Source organism: Rutidosis leptorrhynchoides, chromosome 3 (assembly GCF_046630445.1).
Source record: "Rutidosis leptorrhynchoides isolate AG116_Rl617_1_P2 chromosome 3, CSIRO_AGI_Rlap_v1, whole genome shotgun sequence".
Lineage (NCBI taxonomy): Eukaryota > Viridiplantae > Streptophyta > Magnoliopsida > Asterales > Asteraceae > Rutidosis > Rutidosis leptorrhynchoides.
Genome location: NC_092335.1, coordinates 599,206,652 through 599,213,213, shown reverse-complemented (window position 1 = coordinate 599,213,213; position 6,562 = coordinate 599,206,652). Strand labels below are relative to the sequence as shown.

Here is a 6,562-nt window from a genome sequence, read left to right as displayed (position 1 = left end):
TGATAATTATTTCCCGGCCTTTGGTTCATGTAGGAAACATTCTCTCGTTGTTCCATCGTTTGCTCAATGTGACAATCTTTCGTTAAGTGTGGTCCACCGCATTGCTCACAACTGATTCATATTGTGTGAATCTTTAGTCATCTTTTCCATTCGTCTCTCGAAAACATCTATTTTTGTGGAAACGAAATCAAAGTCATGGCTAGAATCAGCTCTAGCCGCTTTAGATGAACGAAAGATATCTTTTTTTGATGCCACTCATGCGAGTGGGAAGCTGTGTTATCTATAATTTTGTGAGCTTCAGTTGCAGTTTTCTTCATAATGGAACCACCAGCTGCTGTGTCGATGTCTTTTCGTGTAGCAACGTCGACACCTTGGTAGAATATTTGTACTATTTGATAAGTGTCTAAACCGTGCTGAGGACATCCTCTCAACAACTTTCTGAATCTTGTCCATGCCTCATATAATGTTTCATTTAGCTTTTGCGCGAATGTAACAATTTCTCCTTGAAGTCTTACGGCTTTAGATGCCGGAAAGAATCTTTTAAGAAATTTCTCAACTAAAACATCCCATGTGTCAATCGCTCCTTCAGGTAATGATTCTAACCAATCTTTGGCTTCTCCCTTTAAAGTCCAGGGAAACAACATGAGATAGATCTGTTCATCCTCAACTTCTCTGATTTTGAATAGAGTACAAATCCTATTAAAGGTTCAAAGATGTTCGTTTGGATCTTCTTTTAGCGTACCACTATATTGGCATTGATTAGTTACCATGTGTAGGATTTGTCCCTTGATTTCATAATCTGGCGCATTAATGTCTGGTCGCGTGATGGCATGTCCTTGGCCAGTGCGTGTAGCTCTCATTCGATCTTCCATACTTAGAGGTTCCGTTATTTCCATATTTGAAATTGTTGAATCTGAATCACTAGAGGATTCTGATTTAATGGTTTCTTCCTCGACAATCTCTGGTTGAATGATTTGTGGTTCAGGAGGAATGATTAGTGGTTCAGGATCTCTGAATTGTCCTTGAATATCCTCCTAGTTCTCAATTGTGAGGTCGAGTTCAAAGAATGGATTATCGGAAATTTGAATTGGAGTACTTGGTCGACTTGATGACGATTCTAAAGAAAAATCAACGGCGACAATATTGGCTAGATGTCTTGATCGAGTTACCGGTGGTGAACGTATGAAAGGTGGTGAACGTTTTGCTCGGTGCATTCACTGAATATCCTATTAGTTATAAAAATAAAAATTATATAAGTTATCAAATTAATAGACTTTTCTGCTTTTTCCCACGTTTCAAATAGCCAAAATGTAGCGACCCGACAAAATCGTCATTGACGGCGCCGTCTACTTAGGTCCCGTTACGTGGTCATAAGTCTTTAAAACAACGTTTAACCAAAAGATATGTCGCATTCATTTCAAATGTAAAGATTGTTCAAAGTTTACGAGAATAGTTCCACCACAAGTTACATTACAAAGTTATAAGTACAAATGAAACTTATGCGACACAATTTAAAAGTAGCCAAAAGACGCTCCATGTATGCATATATACTCAACATCCAATGCAAGTATCAAAATAATGAGCGAAAGCATGTATCATGTATCGTTCAAAGACCTGAGAAAAACATAGAAATCTGTCAACGAAAACGTTGGTGAAATCATAGGTTTAAGTAAGTAAGTACAAGTGAACCACAAGATTTGCATCAATGAAATAATAGTAATACATTCCAAAAGTTTGTTTCACGAGCACCCAATTATCAATGCTTAACATTCCTTCCATAGAACCCCATCACTTAGTGCTAGAACATACACTGTTTCTCGAAAATATATTTCATTCGTAAACGGTAGCGAACCGTTTGAATGAGGGTTTGTCAAACCCATATGGATCCATAGAACATAAGTTCTCGCTTACACCCGGCAAATGTAACTAATGATAATCGAATTGAGGATTTTGTTCTAAACTCGTATGTAGAATGTTTGTTTTCCTGTACTTGTGTTCACTTAGTAAAGAAATGTTTATGTTTTCTCATCCCAAATGTAAGTTCAAAAAGAGTAAAAGTGGGACTATGATCTCACCTTGAGTGCACGAGTAGTAAAGTACTTCAACAAGTAAACGTGTGCAAAGAACAATGCTAGTCTTGACCTAAACAATAGGTTGTATCAATAACGGTAAACACGATAGGTCAAAGATGTTCAATTAGTCCTATGGCTCGTTACGACTCGATTATGTAGCATGTGAAATCAAATTGTCAAGTTTCATGCAAGGTACAAGTATATAAACAAGTTAGGAAGGTTGCATAATCATTTGGTTAAGTTTGACAAAAAGTCAAACTTTGGTCGGTCAAAGTCAACGAAAAAGTCAACACGTTCGGGTCGGATCCCGAACTATTTTTCTGAGGTTTTTAATCATGTATGAGCATGTTAGAACAAGTTACATGTGAATCGGAGGTGCGTAGCATAGCAAACATTATTCGAAAATTGACAAAGTTGGACAGACCACTTTGGCGCGCCGCGCGGGTATATGGCGCGCCGCGCCATTACCTGTGCAGAGAATTCTGGCAGTTTTTAAGTTTTATGCACGAACCTAACTTCAAACAATCACCATTTATGATCCGCAAACAATCAAGACAAGTATCTTATACCGTTGGGAAGGTAATTTGACGAGGAAAACAACTAAACACATTTCATCAACCAATCTACCTATTACAACAACCAAAACCGCATCTAATGCTTAACATTAACCGCATAAAAGTTCATAAATGCAATTCAATGATTCGGGCAACCAATTTACATGAATGATATGCCGTTTCGAAGGTAATCAAGCATACAATCCAACTAAACACTTACCAATAATAATCCATGGCATTCAATGCATCAAAAGTCCATTTCAAGTTCATCAACCCTAACCCAAATTCACCAAAATCATAAATCAAGTTCATGAACTTTTCTAAAGCAACCTACACATTAAATTGAAGCTAGTGATACTAGGAACACAATTAGAACATGAACTTTTAACATCTAACAACATATGATCATCCAAAATTCAAGAACAACACACCAAAATTCAAGTTCATGCTAGTTACACTAAAACAACGAGATCGAGCATATAAATTACACACACGACATCACAATGAGACATAGACACTAACTAACACCATTTCAAGTCAAAAACACGAATTTAGAGAAATCTAGAGTTTTAGAAATGTTACCCAAACGAGATGAAGTTGGTACCAAAATGAAGAGGATGAAGAGAGGATTACGAATATGTAATTTATTTTGTTGTAAGCCTCCTAGATCGGATTTAGATGATGATTGAATGAATTTGGTAATGGTGTATGTGTTCTTGCTAGAGAGAAAGAGAGAGAGATGGAGATGATAATGAATGGGTGAAAGGGGTTTGACCCTTTGACCTAGTCAAGGGTTTGATCCCTTGTCAAGTTTAGTCCCTCAACTTTCGTTCGGGTGCGTGAATTACCTAAACGAGATAATTTAAAACACGTATCAACGGGAGATGTTATAAACATATAACGGACTTTATATTAGTATAACAGAAAAGTAAATGGAAAAAGGCGGGATGTTACATTACCTACTCCTTAAAAGAAATTTCGTCCCGAAATTTAAGTAGGCGTAGTAGTCGTTGTTTCTTCCTCGAAATCTTGCGTTTCCGAATTCACGAATAGATGAGGATACTTCCTTTGCATTTGATCTTGTCTTTCTCAAGTAAACTCGGGTCCCCTTTTGGCGTTCCAACGGACTTTAACAATCGGGATTCGGCTTTGTTTCAATGTCTTGACGGAGGTGTCCACAATTTCAACCGGTTCCTCCACAAAATGAAGTTTGTCATCAATAGTAAGTTCCTCGAGAGGGATGACGATATCGGGTTCGGCAAGACACTTTTTCAAGTTAGATACATGGAAGGTAGGATGAACGGAGTTCAATTGAGGCGGAAGATCTAAACGATAAGCAACGGTTCCAATACGCTCCAAGATTTCGAAAGGACCAATATACCGTGGATTTAGCTTCCCGCGTTTCCCAAAACGAATTACACCCTTCCAAGGTGCGACTTTTAACATGACGCGGTCACCGACTTGAAATTCAAGATCGTTGCGTCGTTTGTCGGTATAGCTCTTTTGACGACTTCGGGCCGTCCTAAGCCTATCTCGGATTTGAACGATTTTCTCGGTGGTTTCGTGAATGAGTTCGGGTCCGGTGATTTGCACGTCGCCTACCTCGGCCCAACAAAGAGGTGAACGACATTTGCGGCCATATAACGCTTCAAAAGGTGCGGCTTTAATACTCGCGTGATAACTATTGTTATAAGAGAACTCGGCGAGAGGTAAGTGCTTGTCCCAAGCTTTTCTGAAATCAACCACGCAAGCTCGTAACATGTCTTCCAAGGTTTGAATTGTACGTTCGCTTTGTCCATCGGTTTGAGGATGATATGCGGTGCTCATGTCTAAACGCGTTCCCACCGCTTCTTGCAATGTACGCCAAAATCTAGAAACGAAACGGCCATCTCGGTCGGAGATAATCGATAAAGGTACACCGTGTCGGGCTACGATCTCCTTAATGTAAAGTTGTGCAAGTTTCTCCATTTTGTCCGTTTCTTTCATGGCAAGGAAGTGTGCGGATTTGGTGAGACGGTCAACAATAACCCAAATGGTATCATAACCGCCCGTCGTTTTTGGTAGTTTGGTGATAAAATCCATCGTTATTCTTTCCCACTTCCATTGCGGGATCTCGGGTTGTTGAAGTAGTCCGGACGGTCTTTGGTGTTCGGCTTTGACTTTGGAACATGTCAAACACTTGGAAACATAAGTAGCTACGTCCCTTTTGATGTTCGGCCACCAATATAGTTGTTTAAGGTCGTGGTACATCTTATTGGCACCGGGGTGAATCGAGTATCGTGACTTATGGGCTTCATCTAAAATAAGGCTTCGTAGGTCCCCATAACTAGGCACCCAAATCCTTCCGGCGTAATATCGGAGTCCGGTCTCCCTAATTTCGAATCGAGAGACGAGAATGTTCAAGAGCTCGTGTGAATGGTTTTCATCCTTGAGAGCCTCATCTTGGGCTACCCGAATTTGCCTATTAAGGTTGGTGTGAATGGTGATGTTTAAAGCTCGGACACGAAGAGGCACCGCTCTTTCTTTTCGACTTAAGGCATCGGCTACTACGTTTGCCTTCCCGGGATGGTAACGAAGCTCGCAATCGTAATCGTTCAAGGTTTCAATCCACCGTCGTTGTCTCATGTTTAGTTGCTTTTGATCGAAGATGTGTTGAAGGCTTTTGTGATCGGTGAAGATAATACTCTTGGTTCCATAAAGATAGTGTCTCCACATTTTAAGTGCAAAGACAATGGCTCCGAGTTCGAGATCATGTGTCGTATAGTTTCGTTCATGAATTTTGAGTTGTCGAGAAGCATAAGCAATGACTTTCGTTCGTTGCATCAATACACACCCAAAACCATGTTTCGAGGCATCGCAATATACAACAAAGTCATCATTGCCTTCGGGAAGGGACAAGATAGGAGCGGTGGTTAGCTTCGTTTTCAAGATTTGGAATGCGGATTCATGTTCGGTCGCCCAAATGAATTTCTTTCCCTTGTGAGTCAATGCGGTTAGAGGACGTGCAACCAAAGAGAAGTTTTCGATGAATCTACGATAGTACCGGGCGAGACCCAAGAATTGACGAATGTGAGTAGGAGTAGTAGGAGTCTCCCATTTACTAATGGCTTCGATTTTCGTGGGATCGACTTTAATACCTTGATCACTTACAACATGACCAAGAAATTGAACTTCCTTTAACCAAAATTCACACTTGGAGAATTTGGCATAAAGTCGTTCTTGTCTCAAGAGTTCAAGCACAAGTCGGAGATGTTGCTAGTGCTCTTCTTCATTTTTAGAATAGATCAATATGTCATCGATGAACACAATAACGAATTTATCGAGATACGGTTTGCACACGCGGTTCATAAGATCCATGAACACCGCCGGTGCGTTAGTGAGACCAAATGGCATGACGAGGAATTCATAACTACCATAACGAGTCCGGAAAGCGGTTTTGGAGACATCTTCCCCCTTAACCCTTAATTGATGATAACCCGAGCGGAGATCGATTTTTGAATATACACAAGACCCTTGTAGTTGATCAAAGAGGTCATCGATGCGAGGAAGAGGATATCGGTTCTTAACCGTCAATTTATTTAGTTCACGATAATCAATGCACATTCGTAGGGATCCGTCTTTCTTTTTAACAAACAAAATCGGAGCGCCCCAAGGTGAATGGCTAGGTTGGATAAAACCACGGTCAAGTAGTTCTTGGATTTGACTTTGCAATTCTTGCATTTCGGATGCAGCAAGTCTATACGGTGCACGTGCTACGGGTGCGGCTCCCGGAATAAGATCGATTTGGAATTCAACCGGTCGATGAGGTGGAAGACCCGGCAATTCGTCGGGAAATACATCGGAAAAGTCACTAACAATTGGCACATCATCGATATGCTTCTCATCGAACTCGACTTTCTTAACGTGGGCAAGGATCGCAAAACAACCCTTACGGAG

General features: G+C 40.4%; 1 non-coding gene across 1 annotated transcript; it reads left to right on the top strand.

Annotated features, from left to right (window-relative positions):
- Positions 1-405: 405 nt before the first annotated feature.
- LOC139903221 (small nucleolar RNA R71) lies at positions 406-512 on the top strand. The gene has a single exon (XR_011778059.1). It is a non-coding gene; the product is annotated as a small nucleolar RNA R71 (small nucleolar RNA).
- Positions 513-6,562: the final 6,050 nt, after the last annotated feature.